Source organism: Leopardus geoffroyi, chromosome C1, assembly GCF_018350155.1.
Source record: "Leopardus geoffroyi isolate Oge1 chromosome C1, O.geoffroyi_Oge1_pat1.0, whole genome shotgun sequence".
In the NCBI taxonomy this organism is placed as follows: Eukaryota; Metazoa; Chordata; class Mammalia; order Carnivora; family Felidae; genus Leopardus; species Leopardus geoffroyi.
The window spans coordinates 6210539-6231609 of NC_059328.1; the positions used below are offsets into that span (position 1 = coordinate 6210539).

A 21071-nucleotide genomic window follows, 5' to 3' on the forward strand; every position below is an offset into this window, starting at 1 on the left:
GTTGTGAGGGCAAAGGTAATAACTTTTATTTCTTTTACATCCCACTTATATCAGTATTAAACTTGGAAAACACGTATCCTGTACCTGTTGACTCACTGACAGTTCCTGGGTGGAAAGTTAAGCCAAGCAGAATTCAGTGCCAGCTGCTTCTCTCTGGAGCTATAGGTTTAAGCACCATGATTGGGACTTAATTTACATGCTCCACTGGGACAGGAAAAAGAGCATAAATACTGACAATGCAAGACAGTTAAAGGAACAGTAACAACAACAACAACAAAACACCTAAACAGAAGAAAAAAGATTGAATGACTGATTGACTAATTCCTAACGAAGGCAAGTACCACTATATTACAAGTCTCCCAAGCACTTTGTACATTAGCTAGCAAATAGTAAATAATAATACAAATAAATAATAAATAAATCTATTTGGTGAATAAATAGATTTAGTGCCAGTATAAGAAATATGGAGGTAATAGGTATAACTAAAAGCTTAGATTTTAATTTTCAATGTCCTGAGGTGGTTCTTGTATTATTTAATACTAACAAATTTATTTTTTTTTAAGTTTATTTGAAAGAGACAGAACACAAAGTAGGAGAGGGGCAGAGAGAAAGACAGAATCCCAAGCAGGTTCCACACTGTCAGCGCAGAGCCTGACATGGGGCTTGAACTCATGTAACTGCAAGATCATGACCTGAGACAAAATCAAGAGTCGAAAGATGCTTAACTGACTGAGCCACCCAGGTGCCCCGTAAATTTATTTTTAAACAATGCTTCAAATCCTCCATACAGAGATACCACAATTTTTCTGAAAACTAAGTAGGCCATTTTCCAGGGGGAAAAAAAGGCCAGGCATTACTTCTTACTTAGGAAGGAAGAATGGTTGGCCAGAGAGAATGAATTAAAAAATTAAATATTGTGCCCCCTGCCACCCAACAAAGAAAACATGCAAATCAGATCAGCATCTAATTTACTTATATCATGTGTCCACAAAAAAAAAAAAAAAAAAAAAATCTGCAGGTTTCCAAGGCAGAGGAGAAGGTCAAGGGCAATACTAACTCCTTCTGGTATAGTAATCTTTATTCTTTATTAGAAAAGAGTTCTTTTTTGGGGCACCTGGGTGGCTCAGTTGGTTAAGCGCCTAACTTCAGCTCAGGTCATGATCTCCCCGTTTGTGAGCTCAAGCACCCATCAGCTCTCTGCTCTCAGCACAGAGCCCGCTTCAGACCCTCTGTCTGTCTGTCTGTCTGTCTCTCTCCCCTTCCCCTGCTTGTGCTCTCTCTCAAAAAATAAACATTAAAAAGGAAAAAAAAAAACAGTTCTTTTTTTCCAAAACAGGGGTTTGGGAAAAATGAACAAAATTATTTTAAATAAGCTCTGAGAGCATGTTCTTAAAAGTAAACAAAACATTGGGGCGCCTGGGTGGCGCAGTCGGTTAAGCGTCCGACTTCAGCCAGGTCACGATCTCGCGGTCCGTGAGTTCGAGCCCCGCGTCAGGCTCTGGGCTGATGGCTCAGAGCCTGGAGCCTGTTTCCGATTCTGTGTCTCCCTCTCTCTCTGCCCCTCCCCCGTTCATGCTCTGTCTCTCTCTGTCCCAAAAATAAATAAACGTTGAAAAAAAAAATTTTTTTTAAAAAGTAAACAAAACATATAGAAAGGTATTTCGGGTTCAGTGAAAGACAAAGGTTAGGGTGCTCAACCTTTTCCCAGAAGAGATTTACCCTCTACTTCCCTAGAAAACTTCAGTGACAAGAAAACCTCACCCTGGTTACATCAGGCCACACATCCACAATAAATGTAGATGCCTAAAGAGGGGCTGAAGAATCCATTTGTTAACAGGTAAGTTGTCCCTAAGTACCATGTAAATGTCCACAGCACATGCACACCTCACACTGGGCTATGGGGGAGCATAAAGTTTCTACTTTTACTAAAGTTCTTCTAAGACTGTATTTTATTCACATCATTTCCTCATGAACTCTGTCACTGCAGGGACACACCTTATTTATCTTTGTGCTCCCAGTGCCTAATACTGTGCCCTGTAAGAGACACTAGAAACAGTACTGGCAAATGAATGGCCCAGTGTACCACTCACAGCCTCCCTTCCTAAGAGCCGACCACCCAGAGAAAAGGAGACTGGAGGAGAGCAGCCTTTGCACAGAAGCTAAGCCTGAATTTACAGACCATTTTTATAAATATCATTATGTCTCTCTTATTAATCACCATGTCTATCATTTTAGAAAAATGACTGAGTTTTCCTTTTCATGATTAGTATAGGTACATGGAAAGTATGACTCTTTCAAGATCTTTTTTTTTTTTTTCCAAATTACACACATCGCTCCTAGACACACACAAAAACTGTAAGAGAAGAAAAGGAAGCATACTGTATTTGAGAAGAAAAAGACTTCAGTTTCAAACTACAATTCTCTAAAACTCAAGCAAAACAGAAAATACAAAGGAAAAAAGCTCTGTCAGAAATCATTTAAGGACAAATATAAAGTACATCATCACTATAAACTTAGAACAATCCTCTTTCAGAATTTATCATCAACAGAACAGGTGAAGCTTCACAGAAAAAAGATAGATTAGAAGAGAGCCTTCTTCACTTAATGAAGTCCAAGTAACATTTTTATAACCAATTAAGTTTATATAATTGAAAGAGTACCAAGCATATAGCTTTTTCCATGCATCTAGAAACAAACGTCAGTTTGGGGCACCTAGGTGGCTCAGTTGGCTGAGCTCAGGTCATGATCTCATCATAGTTCATGGGTTGGAGCCCCACATCAGGTTTGCTGCTGTCAGTGTGGAGCCCACTTTGGATCCTCTGTCCCCCTCTTTCTCTGCCCCTCCCTACCCTGCTCTCTCTCTCTCAAAAATAAACATTAAAAAATTTTTTAATAACACAGTAAAAACAAACATCAGCTCAATAATTCACAGCAGAAACAAGGTAGTCACAAGCATGACAGGTTTACCTCATCTCTGAAATATACTTTTAACTACGCACTAGGCTAAAACTTCATAGTCATCCATTATTCTTATGGACCCTCTTATAACATCCAATGAAACAGAACTTCAAATACTGACTTCTAATTCCATGTAATTCAAACAACAGGTCTTGTGGCCAAAATTACATCAAATGGCCACGGTTCCTTTTTAAGGTAATACGATGAGCAGGAGGCTAAAACCCTCCATAGGTCATCTCTGTAAATGGGTCCTACAGTGATTGTGACATGGTACCATGGGGGCCCAGTTACTCCTAGACAATCACCTTGTAAATGAAGAGATGACTGTCACTGAACCTAAAGTTAAAAACCAAACCTCAGAAATGCAGCTGTGCCAACTCAGTGTCATTGGAGGTTTCTAAGCAAGTGTCACAGATCAGCTCAAGATAGGTCAAACCTCTTCCTCCTTGGTGCTTTAGCAACATTCAAATCTCTAACACTTACCCCAGAGGTGAGATTCTTTTTAGTGGTGTCTTACACGTATTTTCTCTCAATTTTAAGAAGGTTTACAGAAGCTCTTGGGGGGAGGGTGATACATCAGGGAAGCAGGGGTCTATTTTTATACCGGGAGCGTAAAGTGAATCACTTCGGAGCAATGCACAGACAGAGCTGAGGCCCACCTTGATGACAGCTGTATCAAAGGCTAAATTTCCGAGGATCATAAATCACGACAGTAAGCATATCAACAGCATGTGGTACTCTGCAAGAATTTTGCAACCTTAACATTACCCATCTCCTACAGTCCTTTGATACTCAAAAGATGCCTTGGATTTCAAAGCCAGCCCCGCATCAGCATGGCTTGCAAATGGCATCCTAGAAACCGTATGACTACGTGCAAGCAAAATGGACTTTGGGGATGCAAGAAATTTGACAGCACTCATACTCTTCTCAGGGAGTGACAAAAATATGGCCGCTTTCTTAAAAGGCGAAATTACCCCAAACATACAAACCAAATGAGAAAACGAATTATATGAGCACCTAGAGAAGAGACTTAACCAGACAACTCTCCCCTGATTTAGGACAGTCTCCGTCCACCCCCCTCCCCAAAGAGGGACCGATATTACAACCAATATTAACCGTTTTAATTACAAATTAACCTCTGACTCCCAAGCAAAAAAGCTTCAGAGCTTCTTTCCTGAACTGGACTGGAATAAGCAACTTGAGAGAGAAAATGGTTTAAGACATTTCAAGGGCTACAACCTAACTCTAGCTCTTTCTGAATCTTTATATTAAAAGTTCACAGGCCTGTGATTAAGGTGGCAGGAAAACCGAATACCTGCTCCCATTCCGAACTCAAACAACCTATTGATGCCATCCGCATTGTATTCACCACAGAAAAGCATATTTACAGATTTCTGGGATTTAAAAAATTGCTGAGTTTGTTAAAAAAAGAAAAGGCAATGTATTATCACACTCATAAAATGTCTTTTTGATGTCTCTTGTCATAAAATGCAAATAAAAGTATTTTAGGATAAAACACCTAAAAACAGTAGTTCTTTACTACAGCTGAACACTTACCGCACAGTTAGTAGTACCTACATAAAAATATTTGGAACAAATACATCTGCATGTAGTGCTGGCACAAGAAAAACATCAAGATGACAGGAGACTTCTCTTGGCAACATTACAGAAAATAAATACTGCTAGATTAAGGAAAGATTGTGGGCTCCAAGAGCCCTGAGTTCCTGGGAAAGAAAAAGGAAACTAACGTACTTTAGATTTATAGAGTACATTTACATTCTCAAAGTATTTCCATATCTATTTTTTCATCTCAGTGTATGTAACCATCGTCGCCATCCAAGAGCTAGGGAGGCAGGGCAATTCATCATACACGGAGTCCACGGCACAGGTGGAATCGGGGCCCAGGTCTTCTCCCGCTAACTAGAAGACATACATCAAGCTTATTTATAATGCTCATAGGCTATCACGGTTCAGGATATTTTTGGTGAAGCAAGAAAAATCATGAATGACACAGCACATACACAATGTGTTTAAAAGACCCTTACTGGGGCGCCTGGGTGGCGCAGTCGGTTAAGCGTCCGACTTCAGCCAGGTCACGATCTCGCGGTCCATGAGTTCAAGCCCCGCATCGGGCTCTGGGCTGATGGCTGGGAGCCTGGAGCCTGTTTCCGATTCTGTGTCTCCCTCTCTCTCTGCCCCTCCCCCGTTCATGCTCTGTCTCTCTCTGTCCCAAAAATAAATAAACGTTGAATAAAAGACCCTTACTCTCTCCTATCAAATCAACATCCCGTCTCTGAGCAAAAACATTGTTTCTGGACTTATAGATGTCGTTTTCCACAGGTCACCCAGTTCTCATGTCTCACCTTGATTTCAATGAACATAGTAACCAAGAACTTTATTTATTTTTATTTTAGGACAGTGCTTTTTTTTTTTTTTTTTAAGGACAGTGCTTCTAAGTCAGGAAATAGCCCTCCAGCAGAAATGGAAACACCCACAAGCTATGCTGAACACTGTGTTCAAGCCACTCAATGTTCACATTAGTCTCATCCTAAGTAATCATGCCACTGACCCACGTGTCAGTCAGCATCAGCCTCAATCTCCATATGAAGAGCTAAAGAAAAAGAAAATCTAATTAAAAGCCCAAGAAAAAATCCACTTTAATCAAAGCTGCAACCCAAAGGCCAAGGGACTTTACAGTAGGGAAAAAAATCCTAAAACATGAAAAAATTAGTAACAAGAAAAGAGATGCCAAAGGGGGAAAAGAGAAGACATTTTAATTTAAAAGACTAAAACCAAACTAACCAAAAATAACTTTCCAAATAGAAGAAGCATAAAAAGATGGAGAAATAATAAAAAATGAGGGGGTTAAAATGCAGAGAATCATATTTTTAAGGATATTTTTACTAAAAAGAATAGGAAACTAAGTGTTTATAGTATTACTTTATAAAGTCAAAAGAAAAGAATGATCCATTCAATTTTATCAAAACCAATAGAAAACCATCTGCCATAAGCCTGCATCAACACCTTTTCCCAAGTCGAACGACCACTCGGATGAGGGTCCCAGACTCAGCCAGTAACAAGGGCTACTGTGCTATAGGTGTCCTTGGACAGGAGCTGCCTGGGACCCTATTAGATGAGAGCCATGCTAGGAGACAGAAAAGCTTTCCTCAAAAAAAATCAGCCTAACAAATGACCAATATGCTTTTCTCCACACTAAAATATCTGTGTTAATTATAACCAGGAACACATACAGGCCAGATCATGGCGTTCTTAAAAGTGAAGCAATGTAATCACTGTATCAAAAACACATATGCGCGTGCACACACATTAATATATGTTTAAAAAAATCTGAAATAAAAAATGACCAGAGTAACTACCAAGGAGTTGAATCACCCATCTAAAAAAAAAAAAAAAAAAAAAAAAGACTTACAAATTTTAAACAATTACCAGAGTTTTAAAATCTTCTTACCTCAGAAGCTTTTTCATATCAGATTTCACATTTTTAAAAATTTCCAGAAAAAGTCACCTCTAGCAGTTAGAAATCAGTTTCAGCTACAAGTTATTTAAAAGAAATTGCTCCTCATCCAGTACCACAGCCCTGAGATTCCAAAACAGTTGTCATGAGTAATTCCATTTCAGAACCCAACTAGCACGACTGCACTTCCCCAAAAGAGAGGCCTACAGACTGGAAAAATAACCAGAAAAGTTGCGTTTCCCGTTTCATATTTTGGGCCTAAAATACTCATGAACTTGGAAAGAAAGAAAAGACCTCATGTTCAGTTTTACTTACTACAAATAATAAAGAAATGGTTGACACCCAATTTTAAGATAAATGACTACAACTACGAAGTGTACACTCTAACAGGGTAGACTTTATGGAATGCGAGTTATATCTCAATAAAGCTGTTATTTTTAAAACAAGTAAATGTTACTTAGAAAGAAGTTCTCCATATAACATAAACCACCTGGCTCTATCACTGAGAGACCAAAAATGTGTATTTTAGGGGCACCTGGCTGGCTCAAGTTGGAAAAGCATGGGGCTCTTGATCTCAGGGTCATGAGTTTGAGCCCAACGTTGGGTGAAGAGAATACTTAAATAAATATAAACTTTTTTTAAAATGTGTACTTTAAAATTTGATATACAAAAAGATCATCAAAGAAATGCAAATTAAAATAAGATACTGTACATTTTTCACTTATCAGATTATCACAGATTAAGAACTTTCATAATATCCAGGGCTGGTGAGAAAATAAGGAAACCAAACCATAAAATACTCCTTGTGCACACCGGCATATCCGGGAGGGCAATTTATCAACAGCTCTCAAAATTAAATATGTACATACCCATTTATTCACTTCCGAGAATTTACACTACATATATACCTATACAACTGTACAGGAACAAGGATTAAAAAAAAAAAATCAGGACCAATGTAAGTGTCCATCAATGGGAAATTAAAGTGTACATCCACACAATATCCCACTATGCAGTTTAAAAAAAAAAAAAAAAAAAAAAAGACCTGAGGTATAATTACAGGTATTGACTTGAAAAGTATGTGCTTGAAATACTAAATAAAGAAGCAAAATTTACGACAGTATGTATAGTGTGTAACATGTGCTTACGTGTGCATAAAAACTGTCTAGAAGAATACTGAGGGAGTACGCATTACTCTTTTTGAACTATATAAATGTGATTACAATGAGTGTAAATTAATTATACAATTACAATTTGTATTTAACTTGAATGAATCAGGCTCTCAAATGAAGCCTTCCCCTGGTTAAATCTCTCCATGCTACGACCCTAACCTGTCTTTCAGGTGCTTCATGGTTCCAGCCAAACCAGTCTGTTCTTCCTCCAAGAAATCAGCCCGAAGGACTCCTCTCCAAAATCCTCTTACATCTTGGTCTGAGCAGCTACCAATAACAGCTTCAAATATAAATCACCTGAGTTGAAAGAACTACATATGCCTGCATCTGCTACAGGACATTTTAAAAGAATTTTTTTTTAAAAAAAGGAAATCGAAACACAATTTCATAATCCTCATCATAGAAGCAGCAAAAGTACTCCCCATTTCCCATCTTTCCAGCCTCGGTGCCTTTGCTCCATGCAATTTCCTGCCTGAAATCCTCTTAGCTACTTATCACATGTCCAAATCCTGCCAATCCTTCAAAACACAGGTTAAACACCTCCTCCTACACCAAATCTTCCCTAATGCCCCCTGCCAGAGCTAATTCTCCTTCTTAAACCATAGTACCATCACCTCTTGAGGCACTTTCCTCTATCAAGTACTCAACAGCGTACATGCCTTATTCCTATTAGTGAGAAAATTCATCAAGGGCACCTATGTGTCTAGGTCATTATGTATGCCGCATTTCATACATAAATTAAACTGGTATTTCACTAATGCATATAAGAAAATGGCAAGAGTCTAAAAATAAAAAGCACAGGTTTTTCCAATTTTTTAAATTAGGTAATAGTTATATACAACAAACAGTAAGAGATCCCTCTCTATCCCCCTCCCCAGTGCCCTAGAATGCCTCCTTAAAAGGCAATCACTATGATCAACTTTTTTTTTTTTAAGATCTTCTTTTAAGTAAACTCTACACCCAATGCGGGGCTCAAACCTATAACCCCGAGATCAAGAATGGCACGCTCCACCAACTTGAACCAGCCAGGCACCCGTTAGGATCAATTTCTTACACAGGGTTTCAAGAAGTCCTTAGACACAACAACTTTATAACAACATTCTTAACTTTGGGTCTAAGGTGACAAAAATAATTTGTAATAACATTTCAAAGTAAATTCATTTATGATGATTACACAATTACATACAGTGTACTTGCATGCTGGGGCAAATAAACCATGACAATCAACAGATGGAAAAATAAACTGTGTCCTCTAACTTGCAAAAATAAAGTCACCCTGAGCTGTGGGAGGAAAAGCCGGTATTCACTATCAGGAAAAGCACACTCTTTCAAGCATACCTACCAACCAAGTTATTCAAGTTTTTCCATAGTGTAAAAACTGCTGAAGGGTTCTGTAAAGACTTTAAAATTCTCACTATGCTATGAAAAAGGTGCTAAGCCATTACAAATAAAATATTTAAAAAGAATGCAGATGTTTTGTAAAGCTAAATATCTTAAGGAATATTAATAAAGTGTTCATAATAGCATTTCTCAATATAATAGCAACAAGATGTATGCACATTTTTCTAATTTATAAACGGTAGGAATTAAATGTTTCCAAGAGGTCTTTAATCACATTTAGTGTATAAAAACTTGGGAAATATCAGTCAATATTCCTACAATAATGAATCACATTAAAGAAAAGGCAGATTATGCTACAAAAATCACAATGTTCAAATCAGAAAGAATCCAATTTGTCTTGTTAGAAAATTTACTTAGCAATAAAAATCTGAAGCCATCATTAGATCAAAAAAAGTTTAGTGACAATTCTATACTGAATAATGAACTCACTGTAGTAGACGGTATCCTTTTTTTAAACATTTTATTTTTATGTAACCTCTACACCCAACGTGGGGCTTAAACTCACGACCCCAAGATCAAGAGTCAAGGCTCTACCAACTGAGCCAGCCAAGACCCCCGGCAGATGGTTTTCTTATAAAAAATACTGAAGAGTGTAGAGCGCCTGGGTGGCTCAGTCAGTTAAGCGTCCAACTTCGGCTCAGGTCATGATCTCACAGTTCGTGAGTTTGAGCCCCACATCAGGCTCTGCACTGAAAGCATGGAGCCTGTTTTGAATACTCTGTCTCCCTTTCTCTCTGCCCCTCCCTGCTCACAAGAGCTCACATGCATTTTCTCTCTCTCTCTCTCTCTCTCAAAAATAATTAAAAAAAAAAAAAAAAAAAAAAGAATGTTTCCAAGGGGCACCTGGGTAGCTCAGTTGGTTAAGTGTAGGACACTTGATTTCAGCCCATGTCATAATCTCACAGTTCATGAGCTCGAGCCCCACGTTAGGCTTTCTGCTAACAGTGCAGAGCCTGCTTGATATCCTCTCTCTCTCTCTCTCTCTCTCTCTCTCAAAACAAATAAATAAATAAACAAAAAAAGAAAGAATCTGTCTAAAAATCAGCTTCCTGGGGCACCTTGCTGGTTCAGTCAGTAGAGCGTGCTACCCTTGATCCCAGGGTCATGAGTTTAAGCCCCACACTGGGTGTGGAGCCTACTTGAAAAAAAAAAAAAAAAAAAAAAAAACAGCTTCCAGAATATTCCTTGGGGTCAGGAAATTAAGACAAATCTCCTGCATCATCGACCTCGATAAACTATATAATTATATTATCCAATCATTCACTTGACGAGTGAATGTCTGCTACATTCTTCACATGCTGGATGCAAAGGATGTGGAGGAGACCAAAGCAGATGTGGGCTGTGCCCTCCTACAGTTGACAAGACAGCAATGTACCTGAGGTTGCAGAATCTGAGGGCAACACTCCGGATACCTCTCTTCCAGCCTCCAAGTTAATTATCCCCCTTCTGCTATCATGTTCTTGTCTCAGACTGAGTATAATATGATTAGGCTTCAGCTCTGCTCTACTAACATAATCATATATAATTATATTCCTCAAAGATTATACTCCTGTTACCAAAATTAAAATCAGCTTATTACCAAAATGCTATAGGAGCTATCATTAATGGTAGACCACTTTTCCAAATGGCAAATCTTATTTTCACATAATATTTCTCCTTAATTTCCTGTCAAAGAGTAACCTTATCCTTAAATTTAAACAACACTTTGCAGTTCCCCCTAGCTTCCAGAGAATGTCCTAAAAAAAAAATAAGTCATAATGTAGGGCTGCTAGACAGATGGCCAACCATATTTAGTTATTCCTCACAGGCCATTAAACCAAGCTCACTACAGAGCTGAAGCTGGACCAACAAGATTCCTCGCTCGCTCGCTCGCTCTCTCCATCCCCTACCTTCTTGAACCTCCCTGAGAGAATGGACTACTAATCTGATTGGGTCAGAGTCCAAAACACTGATTGGACTCGTTTACTGATTTGAAGATTAAATGCCAATTAAACGTGACACACATATATGACTGACACACATATATGACGATCCACACTATCTTGCTCTATGCTCATTTCTCTCACACACGCTCAAAAGGCTGATGTTTGGGTTTTCTGTAGCAGTAGTAAGATAGTGGGATTTAGGACAAAGGGAGATCCCATGCCTTGGCCTCAAGCTTAAGCAACAGGCTACAACCCAGGATATCAGACAGCTCCACGTGGGTATTTTGGCCAAAAACCCAATTAATAATAATACTTTAAATTTCCCACTTGCCATTGCTCTACTCATGTAAATCTCCTTCAGGAACATCACAAGGAAGAGAACCAACTGAGCTATCATATTCTGATCATTCATTAATAGCCCAAACCTCACCATTACTCTATGGTGTCATTCTCTTGGTATTTAATCATGTACCATTCTGCAGCATTTCCTATATCCAAGAAATAATAAAAGTTTGGTTGGCAACTCAGAAGTCATTTGAACCCTCTAGAGTTGACCCACTGCTCCTATGTATCTCCTGGTTGTTGGGTATTGCAGATAACTAAGAAAGCAAACACAGTGGAAGTTAGATTTCTAAATGACAATGATAACAGTAATAATAATTTTTAAAGGCTAATATTTATTGAGTACTTACTATTTTCCAGGGACATTTTAAGCAACTTATATGTATTAATTACTTTGGTCCTCATAACAAACTTGTGAGATGAGTACTATTATCTCTCATCTTACAGATGTGGAAACCGAGACCCAGAGAGGTAAGTAACTTGCCTAAAGCCATAGTGTTATTAAGCAGCAGACTGGGGATTGAGTCTAGCGTTCTCTTAACTATTTTGTTAAACAATATGATGAGGGGTGCCTAGGTGGTTCTGTCAGTTGAGCATCCAACTCTTGATTTCAGCTCAGGTCATGATCCCAGGGTCTTGTGACCTAGCCCCACATCAGGTTCCACGCTGAGCATGGAGCCTGCTTAAGAATCTCTCCCCTACCCCCCACCGCCCCTCTCCCCTGCTTTCACAGTCTCTCTCTCTCTCCCTCTCAAATAAAAATAAATAGTATAATGGTTAAGAGTGATCAAATACAGACTGGTAAATTTTGAGGCTCAGTACCCAAAAGACATCCAAGTCTACGGCCATACCACCCTGAACGTGCCCAATCTCGTCTGATCTCGGAAGCTAAGCAGGGTCGGGCCTGGTTAGTACTTGGATGGGAGACCAAAAGACATTCAAGGAGACCGAGGGCAACACAGATGTGGATCTCAGGAAAGAGATTAGGGCTAGATTTATAAGCTTGCAGACTGGACATACTAGGTAGAACGAGGTCACTCTGGAAAACAGTGCTGAGGGAGAAATTGAACAGAATCATGAGAAACAGCAATGTTTAAATGTTAAATATATAAAAGTTGACACTTTAGGGGCATCTGGCTTGTTCAACCAGTAGAACATGAGACTCTCGATCTTGAGGTCATGAGTTTGAGCCCCACATTGCAGGTGGAGATTACATAAAAAAATAAAATCTTAAAAAAAAAATAAGTTGACATTTTAGGCCAAACTAATGATGCAGTAGGGTGCTAAATATTTTTGTATGTTATATATACAAAAAATACAGCATATTACAAATCAAAATATATAACAGTTATACCTACTCTATGGGAACTGGATCGTAATTCAACTATAATGACTATAGGTTTACGGTAGCATCTGTTTTTATTGTACTCTTGGTCATATCTAAGTTTTTCATGCTAAATGTTTACACAAGAACACCACCTATCACACTGTTCCTATGAGAAAAAATAATCTGCTTTAAGATCTATCTTAAAGAATGTTTTCCAGGATATAAAGCTGTGAAAAGAATGATGGCCTAAATATATGACCATCGTTCAATGATTTCAAGATGCATGATGTTTTCCATTTGTACAGCACTGGAACCGAGGCAGGTCCTACAGTTAAACTGTTAACCGTAACAGTTAAATTGTTAGCATTTTTTTCATTCTTAGCCATACATGAAATAATGGCATCTTACTACTGATAACATCTTAGATACAATTAACTGTGTCTTTTAGAATACATTTAATTCCACATGTGAGCATACGCACTGGTGTAGTTACAGGAAAACTTCCTGACTTCAAGGGGTTTTCAATCTAATGGAAAAGACATAATTAATACTAAGATACAAATGCAAGTAATAAATATTAACACAAGATAGGAGTTTCTTTCCACCATCTTTCAATACTGCCATAATGGTGCACATGAATGTCCTGGCTCATGCTCTCAAGAGCGTCACCAATGCCAAAAAGAGTGGCAAATGCCATGTTATTAGGCCATGCTCCAAAGTCACTGGTTTGTTTACGCCTTTTTTTTTTTTTTTAAGAGAGAGAGTGTGCACAAGCAGGAGAGGGGCAGAGACAGAAGGAGAGAGAGAATCTTAAGTAGGCCCCACGCTCAGCACAGAGCCCGACACAGGGCTTGATCTCACAACCCTGAGATCATGACCTGAGCTGAAATCAAGAGTCAGACGCTTAACTGACTGAGCACCCAGGTGCCCCCATCATCCAGTTTCTAACTATAATGATGAAGCATGGTTACACTGGTGAATTTGAAATCACTGATGTTCACAGATCCGGGAAAACTACTGTGAACCTCACAGGCAGGTTAAACACATGTGGACGATCAGCCCCAGCTTTGATGTGCAACTCAAAGATCTAGAAAAAATGGCAGAATAACCTGCTCCTGTCCCATGAGTTTGGTTTCAATGAACTGACAACCTCAGCTGGCAACACGGGCCTTGCAGAAACAAGACAAAAACACACAGGAGCGAAAATCTTGGATTCTTTTTCTCGGGATGTAACACATACAGGCAAATAAAATGCCTCAACGGAGGCCCCCCCCCGAATGAAGTGATAAAATGAGGAGGAAGTATAGAACTGAAGAAAAGGTACCTAACTGGTAGGAAATCAGAGTGGCCAAACCAAAAAAATTCTAAGGCAGGTGTCCTAACCACAGTTTTAATTTAGATTAAATCTGGGGCGCAAGGGTGGCTCAGTTGGTTAACTGTCCGACTTCGGCTTAGGTCGTGATCTCGCAGCCTGTGAGTTCGAGCCCCACATTAGACTCTGTGCTGACAGCTCAGAACCTGGAGCCTGCTTCGGGATTCTGTGTTTCATTCTCTCTCTGCCCCTCCCAAATTTGTGCTCTTTCTCTCAAAAATAGATACTAAAAAAAAATTTGAAAGAGATTAAATCTGATGTAAGAACAACAGGAAAAGGGTAAGGAATAAGTGATACCTTAACAAGAGTAGAAGATGAATAACATGAGGTTATGGTCACACCACTCTCCTCTAAGAACCAGCAACTATTCTCTAGTTAAAGTAAAGCATTGCTTGAAGATAATCAAAGGGGAAAACATTTTTTAAATCTTCTAGATTTCTCTCCTTTGAACCCCTGCAGTGGTTTCTAAATAAATCTACAAACTCTTTGATACTCCTCCCTTCAAGAGGTGGAGCTAAACTCCCTTCCCTTTGCACATGGGCTGGACTTAGTGACTTGATTTTAACTAACAGAATATGATGGAGGTGATGTATGACTTCTGAGAGTAGGTCAGAAAAGGCATTAAAGATTCCTCTTTGCTTCCTCTCTCTCTCTCTCTCTCTGATCGCTCCTTCTGGGGGAAGCCAAATGCAATGTCATGAGGTCACTCAGGTAACCACACAGAGAGGTCCATGTGGCAAGCAAATGAGGCCTTCTGCCCACAGCCAACTGAGTGAGCCATCTGGAAGCAGACCTTCCAGCCCCAGTCAAGCCTTCAGACGACCACAGCCCCGGCTGACACCTTGACTGCAACCTCAAGAGAGACCTGAAGCCAGAACCACCCAGCTAAGCCCCTCCCAAACAAATGACCACAGAAACTATAAGATCATATTTACCGTGTTGTCACCAAGTCTTGAGGTAATTTTTTATGCAGCGGTACATAATTAATTCAACCCCATGGCGTTTTGTGTCTCTAAAACACTTATGTTTATCTTCTACAGTTATGTGTATATAGCCAGTATGGACAGTAATTTCTAGAAGGCTGTTCTATTCATCTTTACATGCCTATAAGGCTTACCTCAAAAAACTACACAGTCAAGTACTTGGGATATTTTTTTAATATTTGCTGGAAGATTCTTGCCAGTGCTTACATACTACAGGTGCCCAAAAAAGAAGTGATTAAACCCTAAATGAGAGCAGAACTAGTGGAGTGGGGTGAAAAAGAAAATATTAATTTGACTGATCTGACTTAAAGCTGGAATAAGAAATTATAGATACAACAATCTTAACTCCAGAATGGGCACCTGGCTGGCTCTGTCAGCAGAGCATGTGACTCTTGATCTGGAGGGTCATGAGTTCAATCCCCACGCTGGGTGGAGAGATTACATTAAAAAAAAAAAAAAAAAACCTCCAGAATGACGTTATGTATAAGGTGGAAAAAGCAGTCATTTTGTACCCTTGGAAGTACTGGAATGCAAAGCTTGCTTGAACAGAAACAGTACAGAGCAGCAAAGTTATATAACAGTATCACCCAGAAATTACTTCTTCATTATTAGGGAGAAAAGTGCAAGCCACCTGATTAAGAAAGGATTAATTTTACATGTGTTTCTCAAATCGTTCTTTAGAATATTAGTTTCCATAAGAAGCCCATAAGTATTCTTTGGGGAAGCAAAGAAAACCAACAAACTAAACAAACAAGCAAGTTAAAAGAAAAAAAAAAAAAAACCTCTGTAAACTATAGGATATTTCTGAGCCTTTAAGGTATCAATAATGTGCATTATAAATTTACTTGACCTCAGAACACTTAAAATATTTGCAGCATATTAGTATGCCATGAATATAGTTTGGGAAACAAGGACTTGGGTAGGCAGGAAGAGAGACCAGGTAGGTAGGTAGATTCACAGGAAAAATGTAACAAGACATATGTAATAAAATGATCTCACCTAAAAAAGAGATTTCAAATGACTACCATTTATGACTATGTAGTTTCTTAAAGCAACATAAACTGTTGGATAAGCTATCAAAAGCAACAACAGCCATACGAGATGTCAGGGAAAATAAAGATGAGAAAAATATGAGAGGATATAACAGTAGAAAAAATTCCCTTCCACGGGCCTTGGCTCCGAATACCTCCCATTCCCTCAGCTCCTACTGTGTACCTCAATGAGAGCTGGCTTGAACAGGTGAGCAGCCTGCCATCTGGGGGGCTGGTAGGTAGCTTAAGAAGCGGTCTGGCTCCAAATCCTTAACCAACAGTCTTAGCAGATCTCCTCTCTTGAGAAACGTTAATGAAATCTAGAAGAAGTCTGTAGTAGTGGAAGCAGAAGCAGAGGCATAAAGACACAAAGAAACCAGAGATAAAACGGCTGAGTGAATAGCAGAGGATTCGGTGGGCCAGCCCTGGCTGTTTAGTGTCTTGTGCAGAATACCTTCCTTCAGTTAAAAAAGTTAAGTTAGTATATTACTATCCAACCTGAACAACTTTATGTGGTGGCCCAACCAGAGAGAGCAGGCTCACAGAAACATAAAGAGGGGAGGGAAAGAGGACTGATGAGCAAGGGAACATCAACACTGGGTTTAATAAGGCGCATCCAGTTTAAATCCACCTGAAGAATGTTTTCATATACCAAACATCTTTTAAATCAGTGGCGGGAGCCTTTGCATCTCATCGGAATCAAGTAAAACTTTTGTAGTGTGGATACACCTCCCCAGTGCAACCAGATTCTACCTAGGGAGGAAAAGGGTTTCGAGAGCCTCCCCAGGCAGCTGGTCTGAATTCATACATGCAGACACATGCCCACATTCTCACCTGCTCACACTACCCCAAAGTACATTCACCCCACAAGCAACAAAGGGCTACCACCAGTCTACCTACCCTGCTCCCCACCCCCAGAAGCAACAGGGTCAGGAATCAGACCTCTGGGAGCCTGGTAAACATGTATAGGTGTGAATGAATGTATACGTGCATACTCACAGCACCTGGCTGAGTATGTGTGTGTCCAAGTGTGCTAGAATAGGTTTTTGTATGAAGGGCTCTCCCCCGCTGTTCCAAGACTCTGTCTCGAGATGCTGCAAGGCCAGGCTTGCTCAAAGCTCTCTTTCAGATTAGTACAGGCCCACAAAGTAAATACTGTCCCCTTTAGAGTGGTGTCCTTATGCTACACATGGCCTGCACAATCATACACAGCCCAGGCACTAGGGTATGGCTCAACAAACCCTTCCTGCTGAGGAGGCAACAAGGCAATCTGGTCGCTAAAGCTAGGCAGCATCCTTATCCCTAACAGTATTCCAGCATCTATGAGGCCCATCAGAACCTGGGCTTCTTGTTCTTCTGTGAAGCCTGACTCTCTAGGTGTCCATTTCTGTTCCTCTTTTCTCCCATACGTGAAATGACTTGGAAGATTTTTTGTTCCTTACAACCAAATAAGCCTAACCAAAACCCTTACAAATCACAAGTATTACCAGTTTTAACTAGGGCATGGCCAGTAACTTCAACTTCCGATGCCAAAGCCCAAGACAAAACAGGCTGTGAGGATTCTTCAAATACCAAGTGGTCTATGAATTAGAAGTCTTTTCATTTTGTAACGTAACCACTTAAGGAAATATTTCACAATTAATTATACTGCTTACAGTTGTTGACACACTGGTAAAGTTTACCAAATGAAAACAGTTTTACACTAACACAAATGGGTCGCTTTACAAAAAAACCTATTACATTAGCAGTCCTATCTGACCTAGTTACCTAATATACAGACACATGGCATATCTTACATTACTTACTGTGAGTAATATATTACTTATATATTACAGGTTAATTATGCAAATCACAATTCCAACCAAAACCTCATTCTAGTAAATATATATATATATTTTTTAACATTTATCCATTTTTGAGAGACAGAGACAGAGCATGAGCAGGGAAGGGGCAGAGAGAGGGAGACACAGAATCCGAAGCAGGTTCAAGGCTCTGAGCTGTCAGCACAGAGCCCGACGCGGGGCTTGAACTCACGTATTGCAAGATCATGACCTGAGCCGAGGTCACACGCTTGACCGACTGAGCCACCCAGGCGCCCCCTAGTAAATATATTTAGTATTTGAGTATGTCTGAGTTATTTGTGGTCAAATGTTCACTAAAATGGCTTAAGCAATATTAACCATTTCCTAATACATAAATGCTCATTTTTCCTCACTATTTTAAAAAACACTGAACAGTCAGACAAGAAACCAAGCACAAGCCAACAGGCACACCAAAATCACACTTAAACAGGACAAGCAAGCTACAAATTTGGAATAATCACCAAGATACTACTAATAATTAACAATCACTTAAATATGATTCAAGAGGAATTCCTAGTTGTTGAAAAACTCTACGATCAGCTAGAGCACAGTGTTATCAGAAAGTGAATATGTAAAACAACAGTGTAATGTTTCAGGGTGTGTATGTGTGTGTAACGAAGTTCACAGCTATGTTACACTAATGACTCTAAACATCTGAATTTTCTGCTATCTTAGCCTTTAAATCAACTGCAAAAGAAGCTGCCAAAAGCAGTTAGTAGGAAAGCACAGCATTCCCAGAAGAATTCAGTATACACAACTTATTTTACTACTTGAATGTTTGATTACTGAGATTTGAGCAAGATGTTAAAGATTCAAAACTAATTTTAAAAGTAATGAGTGGGGGTGCCTGGGTGGCTCAGTCAGTTAAGTGTCTGACTTTGGCTCAGGTCACGATCTCACAGTTTGTGGGTTTCAGCCCCGCGTCGGGCTCTGTGCTGCTGACAGCTCGGAGCCTGGAGCCTGCTTCGGATTCTGTGTCTCCCTCTCTCTCTGCCCCTCCCCTGCTCACACTCTGTCCCTCTCAAAAATAAATAAACATTAAAAAAAAACTTCTTAAATAATCAAAGTAATGAATGCTTATTAAATCCATAATAATCTTCAACAGGCACTGGTTTTAGAAGGGCATAGGTCATATTCTTGTATGTGTGTGTTTAAGGCACCGGGCATGTTTCTGTTCAATAGTACATATAATTGTTGCAGGACCTGACAGTAATTACCGCGCCACTTTTTAAAAATGTTTTGACTGACCACCAGGCCAAAATTGAAAAAGTACAATTTATTTCTTGTACAATTTATTTCTGGCACATTTATTTCTTGATTTGGACTACCTTTTTGTTGTGAACCTTTTTGTTGTGAACCTTTTTGTTGTGAATTACTCTAGTCACCTTGCAACAAAACACTGGCAGAGAATATAATGGATTGAAATGACCAGACTCTATTCCTACTGAATAAATAATACACTTGAACTGTTCACACTTCACTGTAAAAGATATACGACTTTAGGGGTTACACTCTAAGTTGTGAAAGCAAAGTGGATCAGAAATCACATTCCTTAGAGCAGCCAGTCTGGAACAGAAAATGTTTATTCTATGCTGTCGCCCTTGCCTCTGCAAACCTCTCTCTCGAGCAATTCACTACATTAAAACAATTGAGATGGGGTAGGATGTGTGATAATAAAAATCCTTCCAGGCATTTATCAAACAAATTATCTCTGAAACTACACCTTGGATTAGAAGTCTTTAAGCAGGAATTTGGCCTTCTGTGTCAATCTGTGCACATGCTCATTTCACATTTTCTCTTGTCTGTGTGTTTTTTTTTAATCTATTTCATAGAATAAGTCGTCCTATCAGACTTAATTTTATTTGTTTATACGACAATTGAAAACAACATTATTGCAACACAACACTATGACATCTGCAAAACTGCTGATTTTAGTGAGTTCCTCTCCCCGCCCCCCATCTCACCCCACAACTGCATTTAATCCCAGAAGAAAACCCCTGGGTCCAGTGCAAGGATTTTTCTTTTCTATAGAGCAGGTCTTTTTGATTTTTTACTAATAATGCTGAAAACTTTTTTTTTTAATGTTTTATTTATCTTTGAGAGAGACAGAGACAGAGCACAAGCGGGGGAGGAGCAGAGAGAGAGAGAGAGAGAGAGAGAGAGACAGAATCCAAAGCAGGCTCCAGGCTCCAAGCTGTGAGCACAGAGCCCAACGCGGGACTTGAACCCACGGGAGATCATGACCTGAGCCGAAGTCAGGACGCCCAACCGACTGAGCCACCCAGGAGCCCAGATACTGAAAACTTTTTAAAGACTGCTAGTGTATGTACAGTTTCCAACACCAAGAACCCAAATAAATCTCTTTAAATTTTGTTTAATATTCCAAGACAAACTATATTTCTCATCAGAGTATCAATTCAAAAGGGTCCTTAGAAGTCACTATGTGTAAATACTGATGATAATAGAACAAATTGTCATAACTCAGCCAATAACACATAAAGCCTCAACGCACCAGTACCAGTCAAAGGGCATCTGTATCAGCAGCTCAGGGAAGTGGCATTTGCAGGAAGGCACTACAATTGCGTTCAAAAGAAAATCATTAGGCCTCAGCCGTTACTCCCCTCCCCCGTTCTCTTCATCAAGATCCTTGGAAGCAATTAACCAGTAGAAGGTGCTATTCTGCAACCCACAGTATTCACACCAACCTCCATCCTTGGCCCAGAGCTGGTTTTAACCCAGGTGGACTCTGTCATCCTATTCCTTGTCCAGTATTCAAGGAAGCCTCTCTACACCACTCCCCCCCTTCCGCACAAAGAAAAAACCCGATCTTCTTTGATAACCCCTATTTACAAAACAAAACTAAACATGACAGTTCCATAGCCGGCATACCTGATTATCAACCATCAGGCCACTAATATGTCAAAACACACAGACACTCAAATACAATTTTCGTCATCTTAACTGAAACAATCCACCACTGCTACCTAGAAAAGACCCTGGTCATATTCACTACAATAAGAGTCAACGGAACAAATCACTGTCCTCACCAAAGTCAGGGGCAATGAGGAACAGGAAAGCAGACTATAAGGCCACGACGTAGAAAGAGGAATTTTATCTTCACATACACAAAAAAGAAAGAGCGGCAGAAACTAGAACTGCAAAGGAAAGAAGGCAGGTGGAGAAGAGGAGTCTCTGAACATGTTTGAGAGTGTCCTTTAGTTTC

General features: G+C 39.5%; 1 protein-coding gene across 3 annotated transcripts in view; it reads right to left on the minus strand.

Annotated features, from left to right (window-relative positions):
• RERE (arginine-glutamic acid dipeptide repeats) overlaps nt 1–21071 on the minus strand; it is a 424545-nt gene that overhangs the window by 401376 nt on the left and 2098 nt on the right. The gene's annotated exons all lie outside the window — the stretch shown is intronic.